At 44.4% G+C, this 23,980-nt stretch overlaps 1 protein-coding gene across 3 annotated transcripts in view; it reads right to left on the bottom strand.

The window, feature by feature from the left end:
• NCF4 (neutrophil cytosolic factor 4) overlaps nt 1-23,980 on the bottom strand; it is a 325,878-nt gene that overhangs the window by 112,354 nt on the left and 189,544 nt on the right. Inside the window, exon 1 of one of the 3 annotated variants that reach the window (XM_056524094.1) lies at nt 12,579-12,684. The exons of 1 other annotated variant lie outside the window; for it this stretch is intronic. The gene's annotated coding sequence lies outside the window, so the exon portion shown is untranslated. Of the gene's footprint in view, nt 1-9,496; nt 9,588-12,578; nt 12,685-23,980 lie in introns of those variants that run through there. One more of the 3 variants, XM_056524095.1, reaches the window with a different exon arrangement.

Genomic DNA, 23,980 nt, shown 5'->3' with positions numbered 1-23,980 from the left:
ATCAAACTATAGAGTATATTGCAAATAAAATTCTTGAGAGCCTCATGTATAAAAAGGAACGCACAGATCAATTTGATGTTCTTCCTTCTTGTTCATTTATTTCAAGTATTAATTTCAGGTACAAATTACATTCATTTGTTGTTCATGCATAGGATTATCAGAGCACAAGATCTATTCTCTTGCAGCCATTCCCTGCTACACTTACAAAGCAGTAAGCCAGGGAAGTAATATACATCCATGGCTACTTGTTACTAGATTGCCTGGTCCTGAAGCTCTTTGCCCAACCTAGAGAATCTGTACTCCGCTCAGAAGACAGTACTAGTTTATACAGCACTGGCTTGAAAGGGTTATGCCACAAAAAAAATATCCCATATCCATAGGATAAAGGTTAATTAACTGGTCAGTGAGGGTTCGCCTGCTGCAACTGGGGAAAACTTTTAATTGTGGAATAACCCCTCAGAACAGCCTGTGTTGGACCCTCCCCCACCCATCCCATTCCCTGATTGACTTCTACCACTGAGCCCTCAACATCAATTAGACAGGGCAGCAAGGCATGGGGAAGGGAGGTGGTGTATATACTACAGCTTTGCACAGCCTCTTTATCTTAGAAGGAAAGCATGATTTTATAACTTTGCAAACATCTTCTATGAGAAAGGAGTCATTTTTTTTTATCACCCTATAAGCTATCTCAACACGTCTGCAGCTCTAACCATGATATACAACAGACAGATTCTCTTTATTGGATAGGGAGTAAGATTAGGACATTTTTAGGGGTCTGTGTTGCAGGGTGTGTGCTATGCCAAAGATGAATGTAAGTTTAAGGAGAAGGTACAGATGTACTTTGAGTATCCAGAAGAGAGTGTTGGCTTTTTACTAGTGGGAAATGTTTCAGACTTGTAGGATTCCTCTCTATTTACTACGGAGATTCTGATTTACAGGTCGGGAAAGTTTTCTAACAAGCTTTTTTTAGGTGGAAATTTTCAGCCATTTATTCACAGGATTTTCTGTGAATTCATTAGTAAATAGGTCAGGTTTTTAAAAACACGCCCCTTTTCTGGCTGACCATGCCCCCTTGTGGCAGACAACAACCCCTTTTCGGATTTTCACAATGCAATATCAGGTTTGTCGGATTTGCCTGGGGAAACTGGTGCAGACATGTCACAGACTTTAGCTTAGTATATGAGGGGCAATATTGGTGTTGATATGTATGCAGACATGGTGAGCAACTTGACTTTTTTTTACAATACTTGCCATAGTGTTGGCCTGCATTGATTGGACACAATTGTGAGGCTTATATTTTCTAGGTTGTGTTTTGATAATAAGGGATAATAAAGGTTAAGATTTAGAGGGAACAATAGAAAAAAAGTGACATTCTGCAATTTTGTCTGTGGGTTTATTTGCACTGTGTTTGCTATGCAGTAAATATGACATGTGGACTCTATTCTGAAGGGCAGTATGAATACAGCAAATGCACTGTGTGTTCAGCTTCCAACACCTTTACCTCACTACGGGTGGGTTCACACCACATTTTTGCAATCTAGTTCCCGTGTCACGTTTTTTTTTTTAAGGAAACGTATCGCTAAAAGCCGTACTAAACCGTATACAACCGTATATGTTGGATTCCGCTTAAAAACCATATTATAATAAAAAACGGATATGCAGCTGTATACGGTTGCATACGGTTTTACACTAAAAACACTCCCAGATAGAAGATTCTAGAAGCTGGTGGAACTTTCGGAGCCAATTGCGCATGTGCAGATTCGTAAACCGTATTGTGAAAACCGGATGTAACCGTAAGTGTATCCGGTTGAATACGGCTCTCATAGACCACCATTATATAAAAAACGGATACGGTTTAAATATGGTTTTTCAAACGGACTTCAAACCGTAGTAGACTACGGTTTGAAGTACGGGAAATTAAACGCTTTTAACCGTAACAGATACAAAACGTATGCAACCGCATGATACGGTTAATATACGGTTTGCAATACAAAGTCAATGAGTACGGTTTGTAATACGGTTCCATACGGTTTTGACGCTCAAACTGTATATGGGAACTGTATTGCAAAAATGTGGTGTGAACCCACCCTACGTCCAGGAGAGTGCTGGGTAGGAAATAACAGCATACAGATGTAAGGAAAATGGTCCAGCTCAGGACATGCCATTTAAATCTTTATGCAGTGAAATCAAACATCAGGTATCAGGCATGGTAAATGGGAAGTCATATGACACATTTCAGGTGTTCAACACCCTTAATCGTACCATTAAAGGGGTTATCCACCATGAGGTGATTTTAGTATATACCTGGCAGACAGTAATGGACATGCTTAGGAAGGATTTGCGCTAGTCTTGGCGCTAAATGACTATGTTGTGAGTTTACCATAATACTGTGGCTAGCATTTTGTGAACTGGTATTTGCTGTTTGAGTTTTCTTCTTTGCCTAGAAATCCTATAATTCAATTTTCCTCCCTCCCACACATCAGCCACCCCACCCATTGAAACATAAATGAGCTGCATCCATTCAAAAGACCTGTGGTTTTTGAACCAGGGTGCCTACAGCTGTTGCATTAGTTGCAGATTGATCTCTCTCCCACCAAGCGATCGCTCTACCCATTGAAGCAGACAGGCTCCTGTCATCAGCTGACTAGTGAGTCAGGTCTCAGCCACATTGCAACCTGGGAAAAATCTGAGACAACAGTCATTTTGTATGCTGTTAAAAATAAATATTGGGATGAAAATCACATAAGAATTGTACGAAAACCGTCATGTATGCTGTTATAAATACATATTGGGGTGAAAATCACATAAGAATTGTGAGAAAACCATCACACACAGGTACAGACACTATATTATGAACTAGGGATCGACCGATTATCGGTTTGGCCAATATTATCGGCCGATATTCACGATTTTCTAAGTTATCGGTATCAGCAAATACCTTGCCGATAATGCGGGCACTTTAAATCAATGAACTGCAGCGGATTTTGCGGCGCAAGAGACCACCGCCGCCGCCCGCTTCTCTCCCACTGCCTGTCCTGGGGTCCTGAGTCCAACCACCGCCACTGCCCGATTGCCTTCCACTCTGGCCAGAAACTGCTGCCGCCGCTGCCTCTTTGCCTCCCCCATACCAGGTTTTATAATTACCTGTTCCCGGGGTCCGTGCTACTTCTGGCTCCGGCAGCGTCCTGAGCTGTCACTGTGCGCCAGGCCACTGACGGTGACGTCGCGTTAAGGATGTCACTCGTCATTGCACAGCGGACAGCAACAGCGCAGGATGCCGCAAGAGCCAGAAGTAGTGTGGACCCCAGGAACAGGTAATTATAATTATATCCCCAGGCCAGTGAGTCTATTCATAGTGAAGGCCAGGCTGGTGACCGGGGACAGCGCTCCTCCAGTGTCCGGGTACAGCATGCTCCGGACAGCAGAGTGCAGAGCTGGGGCAGGGCTGCGGAGGGTCGGCTGGGGCTGAATTCACTCAGCAGCTTCTCCATTGTGCAAAGCGGCGGGGTTAGACTCAGGACAGCGGCGGTGGTTTTTGGACACACACACGGCGGGCAGTGGCAGTGGTTGGACTCAGGATCCCAGGACAGGCAGGGGGAGAGAAGTGGGTGGCGGCGGCGGTCTCTGGCCAGAGGGGAGGCAATCGGGCAGCGGTGGTGGTTGGACTCATGACCCCAGGACAGGCAGGGGGAGAGAAGCGGGCGGCAGTCTCTGGTCACGCAAAAGCTGCTGCAGTTCATTGATTTAAAGCGCCCGCATTAATTCATTGATCTGCAGCGGCTTCTGCAGGGCCAGGAACAGTTTATCAGGGTATACCCGCACACACACACATGCACCCTCATTTTACCAAGGATATTTGGGGGGGGGGGATTAAAAAGCACAAAATATCGGGATAAGTTATCAGCTATCGGCCTGAAAGTTCACAGGTTATCGGTATTGGCTCTAAAAAATCAATATCGATCAATCCCTATTATGAACTACACTAACTTACAGCCCCTGTAGCATAGTCAAATAAAAAAAAAAATCCTGGAATACCCCTTTAAGGGTGTTGAACACCTGAAATGTGTCATATGACTTCCCATTTACCATGCCTGATACCTGATGTTTGATTTTATTGCAATAGAGTTTCTAAACTGCCCATCATGCGCAGGACTACTGTTCCTTTTTTTCAGTATAAACACAGCGTCACTTTTCAGAGTTCGGTTCAGAAACAATTGATGATTCTTGAGTCTCTGAAGAAGAACTTAGACAAACTGTTCCTGACCACATCTAAATTTGCATCACAAGAAATTCTGCCCAAGAGTTTACAGTGTTCAGAAGAGAAATGGTATGACTCGTTCGTGTTTGACCCAAAGGGTTAAACTTTCTTGAGGTTTGGCTTGGCCTAGTTGCTTGACTATGCCCTAGCCAATCTGGGCTGTTAACAGCTAACCAGGCTGAGCATGCACTTGTGGGGATAGCTACTTATGTCCAGCTCACTCTGTTTGGCGTTGCCTGTGAAAGAACTTAGTTTGAGTTACCAGCATTGTTTGTTCTCTGTAATCTGGATATTGATCTTTTGCTTTTCCCTTGACTCTTCTTTTGCTCTGGGTTCCTTTACTCCCCTATTTCTTGGTACCGACCTTTGCTAGTTTGACTATGATTTGTCTGTGTGTTTGTCTTAGTGTATCTCTGTTAGTTTGTGTGCCTCCAGCTGTTCATCAACTCCAACTGTTTTGCATTTTATTATTTTGACAACACTGCCCCAGCACTTAGCAGGGAGGGCTTGTCATTGTGGTGGTCAATCCATCACTTAGGGCGGATAGGCAATAGGTAGGGACAGTGGCTGTGGGTGAGTTAGGGCTTCACTATTCCCTTCCCATACGTAAAAAGAAAATCCTGGATATCTGGCGCAGTCCACCAAGAGTGATTAAAAAATTACAAATATCTTTCATTGTAGCATGAGTCAATACACAACGCGTTTCAGGGCTTAGGAATCCCTTCGTCAGCTGTATAGGCATGCTCCGAAGGAAGCTCTGAAATGCGTTGTGTATTGTCTTCTGCTACACTATAAATTATTTGTGATTTTTCAATCACTATCTGCTTGGTGGATTGCGCCAGATGTCTGGGATTTTCTATTATTGTGAACATTTGCATCATTCGGCCAGTAAATTCTCTGATATCTTTTATACAATACCATAAAGTGAGAGCTCCACGTGTGACGTCCCCCTCAATGCAAGCCTTTAGACCAATAGACTTGCATTGAGGGGAGGAGCGTGACATCACACGCGGCGGGACCCCCACGATCTGACATCTTATTCCCTATCCTTTGGATAGGGGATAAGATGTCTAGGGGTGGAGTACCCCTATGAGGTCAAAATGGGCCTGGTCCTTAAGGGGTTAAAGGGGTACTCCGGTGAAGAACAATAGTTTTCCAAATCAACTGGTGCCAGAAAGTTAAACAGATTTGTAATTTACTTCTATTTAAAAATCTTAATCCTTCCATTACTTATCAGCTGGTGCATGCTCCAGAGGAGGTTGTGTAGTTCTGACCACAGTGCTCTCTGCAGTCACCTCTCTATGTATCAGGAACTGTCCATAGAAAATCTCTACTGCTCTGGACAGTTCCCGACATGGACAGAGGTGACAGCAGAGAGCACTGTGGTCAGACTGGAAAGAACTACACAACTTACTCTGCAGTATACAGCAGCTATTAAGTACTGGAAGGCTTAAGTTTTTTTTTTTAAACAGAAGCTATTTGCATATCTGTTTAACTTTCCAGTTGATTTGAAAGCATATGTTTTCCACCAGAGTACCCCTTTAAGCAAAACCAAAAAATGACTTCAAAACCCACTTTCCAAAGACAACAATGATAAATAGATTTCACAGTGGGATATTGCTCATATTCTTATTGGAAACAACGGGACACATATTACACACACTTTTAATGTATGCAACAGAATATGCATGAAAAATGCACCATGTAAACTTAGCAATAGAAGAAACTATTGCTCCTGTTGTTCTGCTACATTAGTGTTTCCCAACCAGTGAGCCTCCAGCTGTTGCAAAACTACTATTCCCAGCATGCCTGGGCATGCTGGGAATAGTAGTTTTGCAACAGCTGGAGGCATGCTGGTTGGGAAACACTACCCTAGATTCATCATTGCTTTGGGGTGTCCTTTGTGTCATTGGCTGTCCGGGCATGCTGGGAATAGTAGTTTTGCAACAGCTGGAGGCCCACTGGTTGGGAAACACTGCCCTAGATGCATCATTCCTTTGGGGCATCCTTTGTGCCTGTTTCTAAGCTATCAAGGACAATGAAATCCTGGATTTGATGTGATCTGCAGTATTGGCTGTGCATTACAAGTACAGTAGTTCAATGGTATCATTCAGTCACCTTTGCATTAAGGAGTAAATAAAATCTCATCTCATGCATTAGTTCATTAATACCTAATCTGCATATTAATGCAGCCAGAGCTTTGTCTGCGGCCGCGTCTTCCTTAGGTGTGAGTTCTCTAAATCAGTATGGTAATTGCATAAGATGAAGTGAGATATTGATTATTACACGCTCCATCGCTTTCCAGCCTTGTGCAGTAAAAGTTCAATAAAGGTAAAACCAAAGGCATAGTAACAACATCTGCTGTATCTTAATGAGCTTTAAAGTAAGAAACCGGGTCTTAAAAGATGGTGGGGGGTATTTATGAAGCATTTTACCCTTGTTTTCTGGGGTTAATTTGGCGCAAAAATTTGTCGCACTGCGTTTTTTGTGCCATTTGTTGTGCCTTTTCATTTACGCACATTCCTTTTCTTTGGCGGCAGTATGTGTGTTTTCATTCGGGTTTTTGCAGTGGTCAGAAATTTATGAAAATGGGACTTTTTAAAAAGGCGCAAACCCTTTAAGAAGGCGCAAATCACCTCCATAAAAAAGTGGTATAGAAAACACACATTACAAAAATTAGTTGAAATTACTATTTAATATAAGCAGACCACCTTGTTATTGATAATTCTATTAATTCTATTCTATTAAAGGAGTAATCCAGTGGTGACTCAGTGGTGAGCAACTTATCCCCTATCCTAAGGATAGGGGATAAGTTGCAGATCGCGGGGGGTCCGACCGCTGGGGCCCCCTGCGATCTCCTGTATGGAGCCCCGACAGCCCGCGGGAAGGGGGCGTGTCGACCTCCGCACGAGGCGGCGGCCGTCACGCCCCCTCAATACAACTCTATGGCAGAGCCGAAGTGCTGCCTTCGGCAATCTCCGGCTCTGCCATTGAGATGTATTGAGGGGGCGTGTCGGCCGCCGCTTCGTGCGGGGGTCGACACCCGCTATCTGGGCAGAGAGCCGGGGCCCCGTACAGAGAGATCGCAGGGGGCCCCAGCGGTTGGACCCCCCGCGATCTCAAACTTATCCCTTATCCTTAGGATAGGGGATAAGTTTTTCACCACTGGACTACCCCTTTAATTATTATTTTTTTTTTTTTCAATATGGTTAGGATGGACATGTTTAAAAGTCTGGATATTTGGTACAAGTAAGTTCAACACACAAGGAATCACCTTGAAAGAGCTTCTTGTAACACTCACCTGTAAGGGGGGTAAATTCACACATTTTGAAATTGCACCAAATTTATAGCCCGACTTGAGCCTTTTTGTAAATTTGGTGCAGTGAGTTAAAAAGCCACCCATGAAAAAAAGAAGTAAAAAAAAACACATACCACAGCCTTTATTCATAAATACCCCCCAGTGTCTTGACAAAATGTAACTCTAATTTAAAAGGGTTATCCCAAGAACTGAAAACTATCGCCTTTCCACAGGATAGAGGATAACTAGCTAATCTGTGATGGTCTGACTATTGGGAAGCCCACCATTTAAACGGGTACTGACCATCACTCCCCCTCCCGTAGACTTGCATTGAGGGGGCATGGCCGTGACGTCACGAGGGGCATGGCCGACCCCCTGCAGCGCAAAAACAGTGTTTGGAACATTAAGTCCCGAACGCTGGCCAGTGGAGTATCCCTTTAACCCCTTAAGGACGCAGGGCTTTTCTGTTTTTGCATTTTCGTTTTTTCCTCCTTACCTTTTAAAAATCACAACCCTTTCAATTTTCCACCTAAAAATCCATATTATGGCTTATTTTTTGAGTCACCAATTCTACTTTGTAGTGACATTAGTCATTTTTCACCCAAAAATCCATGGCGAAATGGAAAAAAAATCATTGTGCGACAAAATCGAAAAAAAAAAACCTTTTTTGTAACTTTTGGGGGCTTCCGTTTCTACACAGTGCATATTTCGGTAAAACTGAAACCTTTATCATTATTCTGTAGGTCCATACGGTTAAAATGATACCCTACTTATATAGGTTTCATTTTGTCGTACTTCTGGAAAAAATCATAACTACATGCAGGAAAATGTATACGTTTAAAAATGTCCTTTTCTGACCCCCATATTTTTTTAATTTTTCCATGTACAGGGCGGTATGAGGACTCATTTTTTGCGCCGTGATCTGAAGTTTTTATCGGTACCATTTTTGTTTTGATTGGACTTTTTGACCACTTTTTAATGGTATAAAAAGTGACCAAAAATACGCTTTTTTGGTCTTTGGAATTTTTCTTATGTGTACGCCATTGACCGTGCGGTTTAATTAACGATATATTTTTATATTTCGGACATTTACGCATGTGGCGATACCACATATGTTTATTTTATTTTTTATTTACACTGTTTTAATTTTTTTAATGGGAAAAGGGGGGGTGATTCAAACTTTTATTAGGGAAGGGGTTAAATTATCTTTATTAACATTTTTTTTTACTTTTTTTTTGCAGTGTTATAGCTCCCATAGGGACCTATAACATTGCACACACTGATCTTTTACACAGATCACTGGCGTGTATTAACACGCCTGTGATCAGTGTTATTGGTGCTTGACTGCTCCTGCCTGGATCTCAGGCATGGAGCAGTCATTCACCGATCGGACACCGAGGAGGTAGGTAAGGGCCCTCCCGGTGTCCTGTAAGCTGTTCGGGATGCCACTATTTCACTGCGGCTGTCCCGAACAGCCCGACTGAGCAGCCGGGATACTTTCACTTTCGCTTCAGATGCGGCGGTCAGCTTTGATCGCCACGTCTAAAGGGTTAATGTGAGGATGTAGGGTAGGAAGGGTGTAGCTGTGCAGTGATGAAAGGGTGTTGGATTTAACCCTTAACTGTCGTGACACCAGGGTGCGGATTCTTCCTCTATATATAGATATCCTACCGCCACCCGTCCCAGGTACGATAGGGAGGAATAAAGGATTGTCCACAACCGGAGGTTTAGTAAACTGGAAATAACTTTACTGCAACTTTTATGCAGGTTAACAGTGGTAACAGTCTTTACAGAGGACCGGGCTTTAAGTTCCTCACAGTTGGCTGGGACCTCATAGGGAATAAGCTCTGAGGCTTGCTTTACGCTATTCCACTGAATTTAGGGTTTGGTTTTAGGTTCAGTAGTCACGTAGATTTAGGACTGAGTTTAGTTGAACTCACGGTTTAGTATTCAGCTGAAGTTAGCAGGCTTCAGGCCTAGCTTTGTCTTGAAGGTATGCATGGAGCTTCTCTCTCTCTCTGCTAGTCCGGAACCCAAGAGAGCATGGGGAGAAGAGCGCGATCATTGGATACAGCGCCCTTATATGGCAAGGGGCAGACTCATAGCTTATTGGTTCCCACCAACTGTCAGTCCTTTCACAAAGCATTGTGGTACATCATGTGACCCACTCACGTCACCTGGAAGGTCCTTAAGCTTAAACTAACAGTAGGCTTAGTAGTCATGTGACCTAAGGTCCTGGAAGTACTATACATATATATAAAATATAAGTAGTAGTTAGCTACACATGGGTCATTTCTTTCCTAGCAGCATGGTAAGTGAGCTAGTGGACCTTGTTCACACTGGTGTGGTGCTGTGCGGTGTCCGTTGCTGCCGTGGCGCCGTGTCTGCGGGGGGGGGGGGGGTGCGGCTCATAGACTGGTTTGAGTGGCATTGGGGCTGCTCTGCCGGTGGGTCATTCCCCCCTGTGGGCATTGGTGTCGCGGCGGTGGTGGTCGCCGCCCGGTGCTGCGCCATTTTATGCTAGGGACGTTAGGGACCCACTCTAAATAGGTGGCCTTGACGTGGCGAGTGGGCTTGTACCCTTTTTGATCAAAAATGTATACTAACAACCTGTTAGTTTTTGATATTATGCTGAGAAGCAGTCAGATCATTATACAAGATTGTAGATGTGCACCATGTCTGTTTTTCTACCCGAATTCATATATATAAAATATACAAATGATATACATCAAAAACATAAAATCAAAGAAGGAAGAGGTGACCAGGGGTTATCCCACTAGGAGGATCCTACCGGTACGCAGGAACTCTGACTTTGGGGACAATGTACGGTACGGGGACACCACAACTACATGCTAAGCAAACATTCCATTTGGTGGTTATAGGGCTTCTGACCGTAGCCAAGTTACTGGCTCTGCAGTAAAACGTTACTAAGCAGAATTTGTTTTATCTATTAATGTAGAATAATGTATCACCTGACATAAATTATAGATACATTCCCAGTCACCCAGGAATTATTTAAGAAAATATAAAGCACCAGGCTAAATGCCAAGAGCTTTTATACAGGTTGTGGAAATCCAAGGCAACTTCTCATATGCTGAATGATTCATAGCTGTGGTTATGTTAGGCCAGTTTTAGAAAAGACACGGGTGTTTGTGAAACAAATGCTAAGAACTGAACACGCCTGCAAATTGCACTGTAATTGTTTTCTGCCTTAGATATTGATGGTCTCGGATTAAAAAAAGGAGATCTACTTTGTAATAATTGTACCAGAATACTGTATATATTCTATGATTTATGGGGTCTTTTTTTTGTGTGTGTGTGTGTGCAGAAAGGCCTCTGTGAACCATGCTTGGCAGATAATGGTGTGTAATATACTATACAAGCAGAATGGTAAATGGTAAAGATATCTTCTACCCTAATGAATTTACTTTGCTTTTGAGAGCAGGTTTCATTTTACATTTACTTAAGACCTAAAGGGATATGATGCATTAGCCAACAAAGTAAGTAGCCCTTATGTTCAAGATGTTGGTAGGGGTCCTATCACAGGGACCATTCCTATTTAATCTATTCTGTGCAGGGTGCTGTCTCTGACACTTGACATGATGTCACAGCCACGACCCCTAGTGATGTCACATCACGCCCCAGCCATTCATGTCTATGGGAGGGGGCGTGGCGGCCATCACGCCTCCCCCCATAAACATGAATGGAGGGGGCGTGGCGTGACATCACTAGAGGCTGTGGCCGTGACGTCATGTCCCCATCTCAGAGGCAACGCCCGGCACAGAATGCAGTGGCCTGCATCGAGATCGCAGGGGTCCCCAGCGGGGGGATGCACAATGATATTCAATGCTACTTTTGGGGAATTTTGGAAACAACCAAGTGAGAGCACTTTTCCATATCCATAGCTCAGGCATAGTTCCACATCTTTCAGGTCCTATCGCACGTGCTTATCCTCCACTTCCCCGACGAGGTGGGCGAGATGGGCCTGAATGTAGTTGCAATATGATAAGCCAGTGGGCTAGAGTGTCTAACAAAGTAGGTGAACTGTTGACCTAGGAAGGACAGAAACAAGCCAAGGGTGCTATTGAAAGTTTAAGTTATCCATACTACTGAGTTTCCCATGAATTCTATAGTGTTGCACTGTGCACTGCAACCAGACAATAACCTAAATTTAAGTTAAAGTTAAACTGTTAAAAATGCTTTTAAAGAGATAGTGATCCTTTTCCAAAAAAAGACTTGTCGTGGGACTGTTATTTGCACAGGGACTTTACTCCTGTGTTGTGTAGTGTTTGCATGCTTTTAGCTTAGGGGGGGGGTCAGATCTCAGTGAAAGGTAGCAGCACAACTTCTATATGGACCCCACGGAGATGTAGAGTGCTTCTGACACTATGGGGGGAGATTTATCAAAAATGTCCAAAGAAAAAGTTGCTGAGTTGCCCATAGCAACCAATCAGATACCTTCTTTTACTTTTAAGAGGCCTTTTCAAAAAATTAATATATATAAAATATACAAATGATATACATCAAAAACATAAAATCAAAGAAGGAAGAGGTGACCAGGGGTTATCCCACTAGGGGGATTCTACCGGTGCGCAGGAACTCTGACTTTGGGGACAATGTACAGTACAGGGACACCACAACTACATGCTAAGCAAACATTCCATTTGGTGGTTATAGGGCTTCTGACCGTAGCCTGTGTTGTGTAGTGTTTGCATGCTTTTAGATTAGGGGGGGTCAGATCTCAGTGAAAGGTAGCAGTACAACTTCTATATGGACCCCACGGAGATGTAGAGTGCTTCTGACACTATGGGGGGAGATTTATCAAAAATGTCCAAAGAAAAAGTTGCTGAGTTGCCCATAGGAACCAATCAGATCCCTTCTTTTACTTTTAAGAGGCCTTTTCAAAAAATTAAAGAAGCAATCTGATTGGTTGCTATGGGCAACTCAGCAACTTTTCCTCTGGACAGGTTTTGATAAATCTCCCCCTATGAGTGTGGTAGCCACTGGGGTGCTAGGAAATACCTTATCACTTCGTGACACCAGGGCTCCGTTAGCCTATATACTTCTGAGGTTGAAGACAGCCTCTCCTGGGCCAGACACGGGGAGTAAAGACACACACACCGATGTCGGGTTACGGATAACTGCCTTTTACTGAGCAGGGTGCAGATGGTATTACACGCCAACAGTATGGTGCAGAGTGGAGAGGATGCAGTGTAACCCCTTGGGAGCCCTGTTGCCTTGCTGGGATTTATGGTGCTTTTCACCCAAAAGATTAATACTGACTTGATATGAGATTAACCCCTTAAGGACTCAGCCCATTTTGGCCTTAAGGACTCAGACAATTTAATTTTTACATTTTCATTTTTTCCTCCTCGCCTTCTAAAAATCATAACTCTCTTATATTTTCATCCACAGACTAGTATGAGGGCTTGTTTTTTGCGCGACCAGTTGTCCTTTGTAATGACATCACTCATTATATCATAAAATGTATGGCGCAACCAAAAAACACTATTTTTGTGGGGAAATTAAAACGAAAAACGCAATTTTGCTAATTTTGGAAGGTTTTGTTTTCACGCCGTACAATTTATGGTAAAAATGACATGTGTTCTTTATTCTGAGGGTCAATACGATTAAAATGATACCCATTATTATATACTTTTATATTATTGTTGCGCTTAAAAAAATCACAAACTTTTTAACCAAATTAGTACGTTTATAATCCCTTTATTTTGATGACCTCTAACTTTTTATTTTTCCGTATAGGCGGCGGTATGGGAGCTCATTTTTTGCGCCATGATCTGTACTTTTTTTTATACCACATTTGCATATAAAAAACTTTTAATACATTTTTTATAATTTTTTTTTAATAAAATGTATTAAAAAAGTAGGAATTTTGGACTTTTTTTATTTTTTTTCGTTCACGCCGTTCACCGTACGGGATCATTAACATTTTATTTTAATAGTTCGGACATTTACGCACGCGGCGATACCAAATATGTCTATAAAAAATGTTTTTTACGCTTTTTGGGGGTAAAATAGGAAAAAACGGACGTTTTACTTTTTTATTGGGGGAGGGGATTTTTCACTTTTTTTTTACTTTTACTTTTACATTTTTTTACATTTTTTTTTACACTTGAATAGTCCCCATAGGGGACTATTCATAGCAATACCATGATTGCTAATACTGATCTGTTCTATGTATAGGACATAGAACAGATCAGTATTATCGGTCATCTTCTGCTCTGGTCTGCTCGATCACAGACCAGAGCAGGAGACGCCGGGAGCCGCACGGAGGAAGGAGAGGGGGACCTCCGTGCGGCGTTATGAATGATTGGATCCACGCAGCAGCGCTGCGGGCGATCCGATCGTTCATTTAAATCGCGAACTGCCGCAGATGCCGGGATCTGTATTGATCCCGGCACCTGAGGGGTTAATGGAGGACGCCCGCGAGATCGCGGGCGTCGGCCATTGCCGGCGGGTCCCTGGCTGCGATCAGCAGCCGGGATCAGCCGGCATTGACACGGGCATCGCTCCGATGCCCGCGGTTATGCTTAGGACGTAAATGTACGTCCTGGTGCGTTAAGTACCACCTCACCAGGACGTACATTTACGTCCTGCGTCCTTAAGGGGTTAAAGATTGTTCCAGGTCCCTAGGGTTCTGACAAGGTCCTGTAGCTCTCTCAGCCAGGGCATTAATTTCCTCCGGGTGATCCTTGCAGAATGACTGGATAGAGACTTGAGATATGATTTTGTTCTGGGCCTTCCCCCAGAGCTTCTTCACACACCTCACACCTTTGCCACACTTGTGCTCAGCAGAAACTAGACTCTGAATTGGGGAAACTCGTCCTTCCCACTACTCTATATACCTAGCAATTTAGGGGTTCCCATTGGGCATACAGGGTCACATGGGCTTGCACTGCTCCACTCTTAAAGGTATAACACAGATATAAATAACAGATAACATAGTACTAATGAAAATATATTAAACATCTGATAAAGTGCTTGAACATGATGACAATAATAACCAGTCCTTTAGGGGAGGTGATAGGACACCACATGAGAGCAGCCATTCTAAGACACATAGTGATATGTTAGGTTGGGCTAATAGCCATTACACAACTTTACTTAAAAGGGAACTCCAGCCAAAATTAACTTATTCTCTATCCACAGGATAGGGCATAAGTAGTTGATGGCGGGGGCTGGGGGGGCTTACTGCTGGGACCCCCTGCCATCTCCGAAACGAGTCCCCAAATTTCTCAGTGAGTAGCACATGTCGGTAGATGGCACGCTCTCCATAAATTTTTATGGGAGCGCTGATAATTCTTAAGTGCTCTACTTGGGTCTCTTAGGCTGGGAGCTGGGCCCCATTCCAGAGATTGCAGAGGGTTCCAGCAGTCGGAGCCCCTGTGAACAGCTACTTAATCCCTATCCTGTTAATAAGTTCGTTTTGGCTGGAATTCTCTTTTAGGGTAGGGTCACACGTAACGGATATAATAAAAATACACTGTAAATTATTATGTAAAGTAAAATACACTGCAGTTCTGCCGGTAACCTGACCCATAGTGTTCCTGTAGCTGTGACCAAAAGTAGGGATGAGCGAATCGAATCTGACGAATCCAAATTCGTTACGAATTTTTGGGAAAATTTTGATTCGTAATAAATGCGAATATCGCTGTGATTCGATTGCGCAAATCACTTAATTAAACTCCATTTAGTGGGATCCAGGCTCCAGGGGCCGGGCATCCAATATGGCAGATCGACATATGAGGACATGGGGCAAGGAATCCTGGGAAGGCAGGAACAAGGGTCGGTGGGATGACCCTGAATCAGCCAGCCACCCCTGTGATGTCACAGCCCATTATAATCGGCAGCCATCTTGTGGCCAGGCACATCAACGTTCTATTACAGAGAAAGAGGGACTGACAGCAGTGTGTGTTGCACAGAAAAGCATTTTTACAGCAGTGATTCACCTCCCAGTCACATCAGCGTTCTATTGCAGAGAAAGAGGGATATGGAGCAGTGTGTGGCACAGAAAAGCTTTTGTATAACAGCGATTCACCTCAAGCCCAAATCCAGCCTAGAAGCACTGATAGGGAAGGAAGTGAGATTGAGAGAGAAAGTGCAATTTTGGGTGTAGTACACAGTGACTGTGTGCTGCAGCACTGGTGTGTACAACAACTGAAAAGCTAATAGTAGCCTGCCAGTTAGGGTGAGCAGAGCACTAAAAGCGTATTGTCCTCTATTAAGTGTAACCTGTCCGTACATCTAATTGGTGTACCATTTTTTTCCTGTTAATGTGTTAAGGGCATAGATACTGTGAGAAGCCAGCCAAAAATACACACCTGCTGGTGTTGTAGACAAATACTGTTTTAAGCGTACTGGAGTGCATTGTCCTCCCCTCATAAGCGCACACCACATACGTACATCTAAGTGGTGTACCATTATGTTCCTGTTAAAGTCTTAAGGGCCTAGATACTGTGAAAGGCCAGCCAAAAGTACACACCTGCTGGTGTTGTAGACAAATACTGTTTAAGCGTACTGGAGTGCATTGTCCTCCCCTCATAAGCGCACACCACATACGTACGCCTAAGTGGTGTACAATTTTGTTCTTGTTAAAGTTTTAAGGGCCTAGATACTGTTAAAGGCCAGCCAAAAATACACTCCTGCTGGTGTTGTTGACAAATACTGTTTTAAGCGTAGTGGAGCGCATTGTACTCCCCTCATATACGCACTAAGTATGTCAGGTAGAGTAGTGCCAGGATGTGCACAGGGAAGTGGCAGAGGCCTAAATTCATCAGGCAGAGGTCGCCGCAGACTAGGGGCGAGTAGCAGCAGGAGTCACAGCGAGAGGCCTGAGCTCCTGGTATCAGCTAGCGGTCATGTCTCAACCAGCAACCCATCTGCCGTCATCAATTTGTTAACACGGTCATCCACTTCATCACAAGTGACATCTGACACTTCCAGTCAACAGTCTGTGAGTTCCTCAGACACAACCCTCAGTTGGCATGGCCCAGGAACAGCAAGTAGTGATGAGGAGAGTGGCATGGGAGGTGGTGTTGCGAGCATTTAGGCTCCTGAAGCAGACACTGTTGAGGAACCTGAGGAGGACATCAGTGACATGAAGACACAACTCGATGATGATGAAGCAGATCGCACTTGGGAGCTGGGTGCAGAAGGGCCTTCATCATCATCAGGAGAAGAGGGTTGCAGGTTGCCCATGAGACAGCAGCTGAATTAGCAAAGTGGTAGCATGGTTGGCAGTTATCATGGTGGCAGAAGTTGAAAGTCTGCAGCCAAACGTGCCCGGGGTAGATCACCAGCTTCGCGGCAGCCTACCTTTCCGGGAGGTGGTGAAACAGAGGTTCCTGGAGTCGGCGGCAGTAGCAGTCAATCAGTGCGGACTGTTGGTGGGAAAATCAGCTACTCAGCAGTTTTTCATCAAGCATCCGGAGGAGGTTAACAGGGCCACATGCAAGATTTGTCGGCAGAAGGTGAAGTGTGGCCAGGGTCCCAATGTTGGCACCATGGCCCTGCGTCAACATATGCATCGTCACCATAAAGCGGCCTGGGAGAACCGTGGCTCAGATGTGGTAGTCCAGCCTGCTACATTACCCAGTTGCACGCCGCTCCCTGTTTCAGCCAGCCAAGGCTCCATCACTTCAGCTGAAAGGAGCTGTGTGTCATACCCATCTTCTGTCGCTCCAGATGCTCCTGCTCCTCCTACTTCGACTCAGTAATTCCGCCAGCAATCCATCGGCGAAGCCATGTCCAAGAGACAACAGTATGCATCACTCATCCAAAGGCACAGAAGCTGAATGTGCTCCTGTCCAAGTTGCTAGTGCTGCAGTCCCTCCCTTTTCAAGTGGTGGACTCTGCACCTTTCAGAGAACTGATGGCTTGTGCCGAGCCGAGGTGGGGAGTCCCAAGCCTTAATTTCTTTGCAAAGAAGGCAGTACCAGCCCTGCACAATTTTGTGGAACAGAAGGTGGGCCAGTCCTTGAGCCTGTCGGTGTTTACCAAAGTGCACGGTAGCGCCGATGTGTGGAGCTGTAACTACGGTCAGGGACAATACATGTCCTTTACGACCAACTGGGTGAATGTGGTTCCTGCACAGCCATAACAGCAACTTGGACAGGTCACGCCGCTTCCGCTTCCATGCTCTCAGGCCGTAGGTCCTGTGACAGTGTGCAACTCCGCCTCCTTATCCTCCACCGTGACCTCAGCCTCCAGCATACCATGTGTGCAGGGCACAGCGCTGTCACTGTGTTCTACACATGGTTTGCCTTATCGAATGGAGTTACACAGTAAAGGAACTGCTAAAAGTCATTCATCAAGAAATCGAATCATGGCTTACTCCACGAAAACTGGAAATGGGAATCATGGTGACCGACATCAGGAAGGACATCTTGTCTGCGCTGCGACAAGGAAGGCTGAGCCATGCGCCCTGCATGGCACACGTTTTCAATCTGGTTGTGAAGCAGTTTCTGAAGTGTTCCCCCCATCTGCAGGACATCCTAACAGTGGGAAGGAAACTTTGCATGCCCTTCAGTCACTCGTACACCGCAAAGCACACCCTCCTTGAGCTGCAGCGTCAGAACGGTATCCCCCAACTTATTCTGATTTGCGACATTTCCACACGTTGGAATACCACCCTCCATATGTTGGACTGACTATACAAACAGAAAAGCCATCCCCGATTTCTTGATGATCCAAGCCGATAGGGGGACTCCCCTGTGTAACTTCAATGTCAACCAGTGGCAGCTCATACGTGACACCTGCCGTTTGCTCAGGCCCTTTGAGGAAGCCACCTTATTAGTCAGTCGCCAGGACTACGGGATGAACAACGTCATTCCACTGCTTAATTTACTAAAACGTGTTGGAAACGGTGGCTTGTCAGGGCAATGGAAACGTGGTGCCTACATCTCACGGCCACATGAGCCCTGTGGGGGCTGAACTGGAGGAGGAGGAGGGGGATGGGCAGAGTGAAGCACAGTTTAGGTTTAATGAGATGGGCAGTTTTTCTAGTCATCTGACCGGAGAGGAGGAGCAGGAGCAGCTAGAGGAGCTAGAGGGTTATGAGGAAGGCGAGACAGAGGACCCAGATACACTGTGGCAGTATGCAGTGGAGATGGAGGCAGGGAGTCCCTCCAAGTCACTTGCACAAAGGGCACGATGCATGCTCACTTGCTTGCGTAGTGACTGCCAAATTGTCACCATTCGGCAGCGGGATGACATCTGGCTCTCCACCTTATTGGACCCTCGTTACTGGCACAAAAAGGTGGCCTTTTTTACACCCACTGAGAGGGAGGACAAACTAACCTACAACAGAGACATCCTACGTAGTCAGTTGGCCGATGTCTATCTGCGCCATCGTCCATCCTCTCGCAGGTCTGACTCAGGGGGCCCTCTGCGCTCACCTTTCACTGCCATGGCTGCTGGGGAGGGGTGGGGTGGCAGAAGCAGTACCAGCTCCATCAGCAGCAGCCTGAGTCTACAGTCAGTGATGAGTAGCTTTCTTCACCCGCATAATGAAGCAACTCATCAGCAGCAGGTAGACCTGGAGCAGGACCTGAACCAGCAGGTGGTGGCATACCTTGACATGACCCTGCCAACACACCTTGAAGATCCGCTGGACTTCTGGGCAGCCAAACTTGATTTGTGGCCGCAACTAGCAGAGTTTGCCCTGGAAAAGCTGTCCTGCCCGGCCAGTAGTGTGGCATCAGAGCGGGTGTTTAGTGCAACGAGGGCCACAGTTTCCCTTTAAACCTCCAAGGCTCCCAACAATGGAGTAAGGACCTTTACGGAAAACAGCACTATTTAAAAAAAAATTGATTATGTTCAAACACAATGATCTGCATCATTCTTCCAAACCCCTTCATGTAAAATTGGTAGAAGGCAGCTATTTGCAAGCAGGGCTGGTGCAAGGTTTTTCGCCACCCTAGGCAACAGCCCTTGGCTCCGGCCATTGGCTACGCCCTTTGAAATGCCCCACCTTACTACGGGCGGGGTAACACACTGTAACAAGCCCCCTTCTCATGTAATTAGCTTACTATTGGGGTGACACACTGTAATAAGCCCCATTCTGATGTAATTACCTTACTACTGAGGTGACACACTGTAACAAGCCCCCTTCTAATGTAATTAGCTTTCTACTGGAGTGACAAACTGTAATAAGCCCTCTTCTCGTGTAATTACCTTACTAGTGGGGTGACACACTGTAACAAACCTCCTCCTCATGCTGCTGGCCGAACAAGTGGTTTGGATGCTGGTTGTCTAACATTCTTGTGGCAAGCAGAGCGGCGCCCCCCCCCCCCCCCATCAAGAGGGCGGTCTTAGGCGGCTGCCTATTTTGTCTATAGGCAGAGCCGGCCCTGTGTGCAAAGAATCTTGGGAGCTCTGGCTCTCCTATAAAAGAGCTGGATCTAATGAAAAGTTCAATAATACACCAATATAAAGCCACTTGAGATGACTTCAAGAAACTGTTGCCATCTCAGTTACTCCTCAGTACATTCTTTTTACTAAGTATTTCTGTTTGGTTTTTCATGATGATGTTCCCAGGCTTCACGGCATTTGCAGCGCAGTGTTTTTGGCACTTTAATCCGCTTACTAAATGAAGGAAGGGGCTAACATCAAAGTAATGAACGCCACCTGTTGGGTGGCAATGTCCATCATGACAAGTATTTTGTTATTCAATAGCTGTAACCACAAGCCGGCTGCCCATAGAGTGTGTTTGCGCGTCCTTCATTTGGAAGCGGGGGGTATTAATGCTCATTATATGAAGGTGGATATCTTATTAATAGGTATGCACATTGACATTCATCAGGACATTTTACATATCTTTATATATCTCACTCTATCCCTTTGGATAACTGAACTTAGATCACTATTTTAAGTATATTTTTGAAGTAAAACTCCACTTTGAAGTTACTTGTATATTTGGGTATTATAGCACTCAAGTGAATATCATCTATCCCACAGCTAAACAGGTCATACATCACTTATGTGAAGGATTAATAAGAAAGCCAAGGCACCGGGAAGACTGCTTGCCATTCTTGCTTTATACAATCCAGGGAATATATCAATACAGTATTTCATCCATTTAGAGCCAATGGACTGAGATGAAAATGGCCATGTTTAGAGAAAAATTGCACATCTTGTAGTGCACTCTATAGATTACAAAAAGCAAGAATGACAAATACATTATTACCTATTCCCCTATATCAGTGGTCTCAAAATGTGGCCCTTCAGATGTTGCAAAACTTCAACTCCCAGCATCCCCGGACAGCCATTGGCTGTCCGGGCATGCTGGGATTTGAAGTTTTGCAACATCTGGAGGGCCACAGTTTGAGGACACTGCCTTATATACATCTCATACCTAAGTCATACCCTTTACCTGCAGAAGGTGAATATGGATAAACAGCCATAGGACAATTCCCAGTGGCTGATCTCCTGGCTCTGACAGTATCTATAGCTACAGAAGATGCCATATACAGTTAATGTATTCTGCTGACTGCGCTGAGATGGCATCCATGTGGAATCTGATTTCACTCTTGCTTGTAATGGAAGTGTGATAGCTACGGGGTGTTAGGAGAAATACTTTATCACTTTGTGACGCCTTGTCTCTACCATGCAAAATTGTGAATGCAGATGTTTACTACACTTGTGGACAAGAAAAATGTTGCACCAAGAAGTAGTTGTTGGAATAGAATACAACTATATATGTGTGTATATAATGGTGATATAGGTAAGTGAGCACAATATTAGAGCAAACGTTAATTTAGGGAAAACTGCACAACTGAAATGAGGCTCTGGTCAGGTGTCTAAAGTCTGTTTACAAGATAATATACTGTTGAACATAAAGATACAAAGGTTCTATATGGCATTCTGCGGCACATTTGCCTACAGATGTTGCAGGTACACACTGGAGACCTTACTGTGTGTGGATGAGAATTATCCTGATGAAAAAAGCAAGTTGGAAGCCATGAGAGGCAACATATGTGACTGCAGGATGTCCTGCACATATTGCTGAGCTGTTAGTGTCCATCGTATTATTACGACTAGGAGTGTCTAGGAGTGACCGACTGTCTTATGGCTCCCTAGATCATCACACCAGAAGTTGGGAAACCGTGTTGCTCCAACCGTGTTGCTGTTATCGGATCCCAGACAGAACCTGGATCCAAGATGTTCCAGGCTATAGCAGTCCAGGTTTCTTGTTTACTACAACACTGCAAACAAAGGCGATGGGAACTGGTTGTTGCTGGCAGGACATGTAATGGGCACTGTCACATCAGATATTCTCCTGCTAAGGGCTGGAAATCGTCAGGGCAGAGACGGGTATGTAATGAAGGTGCCACCTGTATTTGAATGGTGGGCAAGGAAACTCTGGGAGCTGCTAGTACTTATCAGCAGATCAAATGATCCTCTCTACTGGTGGTCTACTGTCTGGGCCATTCTGAGCCTATTCACCCTGTATGCACGCCCTCACATAAAGACTGCTCTAAACATCTTTTAACTGCTTCAAATAGTCAGAATGAGTTTAATGGTGGGCAATTCATCAAAACGACTTTTCTATTTTTTGTTGTCATTTTTTGTGTATATTACTGGCTTTTACCCAGGATCAGTAGTAGAATAATATATTTTTAGATCAATTTAATCTATATTAATATAATATAAATGGATATATAGAGATAGATGTATTCTTTAAACTTGTGTTCTTTAATAGCAAGTCACTATAACCATAAGGTAACGTTCTGTATTGTTTGTTCTCTTTTCTTTCAATTGATGGGAAATTGCCACACATTCTGTACTATTGTCATGTTTGCAGGCATGTATTTTTTTTTACTCTTTCCAGGAAACCTAGAAAGTGTCAATTTCTTAATGCAATGATTACTCAGAAGAGTTTTGTACATTCTGCTGAATTTTAACAATACTTGATTTTGTACACCAGCCCTGGTTTTATGGCACTCCTTCCCATTTTGGACCAAACCAAATAAGATTGGCACACTTTTAGGGCATTTTTACATTGTGTAACAAAATGTACATTTCTGTGCCAATATTGCAGATGCTAGTCACGTCCTGTCCTTGAGTTTAATGATCCAGACTTATAGCATCACAGATCCTGTGGTTGTGCAGAGACAAATCTTTTTTAAGTAGTACACTATGGGGCTTGATAACTGCACAGTACATAACATAGTAACATAGTTTGTAAGGTTGAAAAAAGACATGAGTCCATCAAGTTCAAGCTAAAACCCTACTGTGTTGATCCAGAGGAAGGCAAAAAAAATCCCATGATGCCAATCACCCCATGACAAAGGAAAAGTTCCTTTTCGACCCCAATATGGCAATCAGAATAAATCCCTGGATCAACATTCTATCCCCATAAATCTATTTTCTATATAAACTCTAATGTTATTACTCTCAAGAAAAACTTCCAGGCCCCTCTAGAACTTGTTTATTGAGTCAGACAACACAACATCATGTGGCAGAAAGTTCCATAGTCTCACCGATCTTACAGTAAGGCTAGGATTCCACTTAGGCTTAAAAAAGCCAGAAGAAAACGCCAGAAAATCTGCCACTGTTTTCCCTGCATTTTGGTGTTTTTTCTGGCGTTTTTACCTTTGTGTGGAATTTGCCTTTTTGGCCCCTTTGGCGTTTTCTTTCCAAATTTGTTGGGTACCCCAAAAAAAAAAAGAAGATTTGTACTCCGGCCCGTGATATGAATAGAACATCACTCATTCATATTTTCTGCCCAGAGTGGGGATTGGCCAGAGGGTTGCAGCCAATCACAGCTCTCAGAGGGAAATATGAATCAGTGATGTTCTATTCATATCACTGGCCGGTGTGATGTGGAAACCTGCATTATACAGACTAATATAACTCAGCCCTGGTTGAGAAACACTAGCACACTCACACACACATAACAGGGACTACAACTTGCAGCATGTGTCATTCAGGAGACCCCCCCCCCTCCCTCCTTCACACATATAAATCATCCCCAGTCCGAGATTTATTCCCCAGGCTCTGCAGTCTATAAATCCCCCGCCCGTGTCATCCTCCCGTTCAGTGAACACAGGCAGAGCAGGGGGAGGGGAGATGAGGGGGGCATGTTCCTCCTCTTTCCTCCTGCTCTGCCCTTGCTCTGCCCTCCCACCCAGCTCTAGCTTCAGAAATCTTTGGAGAGCTGAAGGGAGGAGCGGACGCAAGTCTGCATGGGGCGCAAATTTCCACCTCACACTGGCCGGAGTATAGTGCATAGATTATTATTTTTTTTAATGGTACCCTTCAAAATTTGAATACAAAAGGTATCTCCATCTCTTTTTTGGATCGCTAAAGTCCAAAAAAGAAGAAAAGTCGCTGGCAAAAATGCCAAAGTTAAAACCAACATGGCGTTTTTCTTGGTGTTTTTGTTCTCATGTAGACTTCTA

Source organism: Hyla sarda, chromosome 6 (genome assembly GCF_029499605.1).
Source record: "Hyla sarda isolate aHylSar1 chromosome 6, aHylSar1.hap1, whole genome shotgun sequence".
In the NCBI taxonomy this organism is placed as follows: domain Eukaryota; kingdom Metazoa; phylum Chordata; class Amphibia; order Anura; family Hylidae; genus Hyla; species Hyla sarda.
Note: the sequence above shows the minus strand (reverse complement) of the source record. Positions and strands in the feature narration are given on the sequence as shown.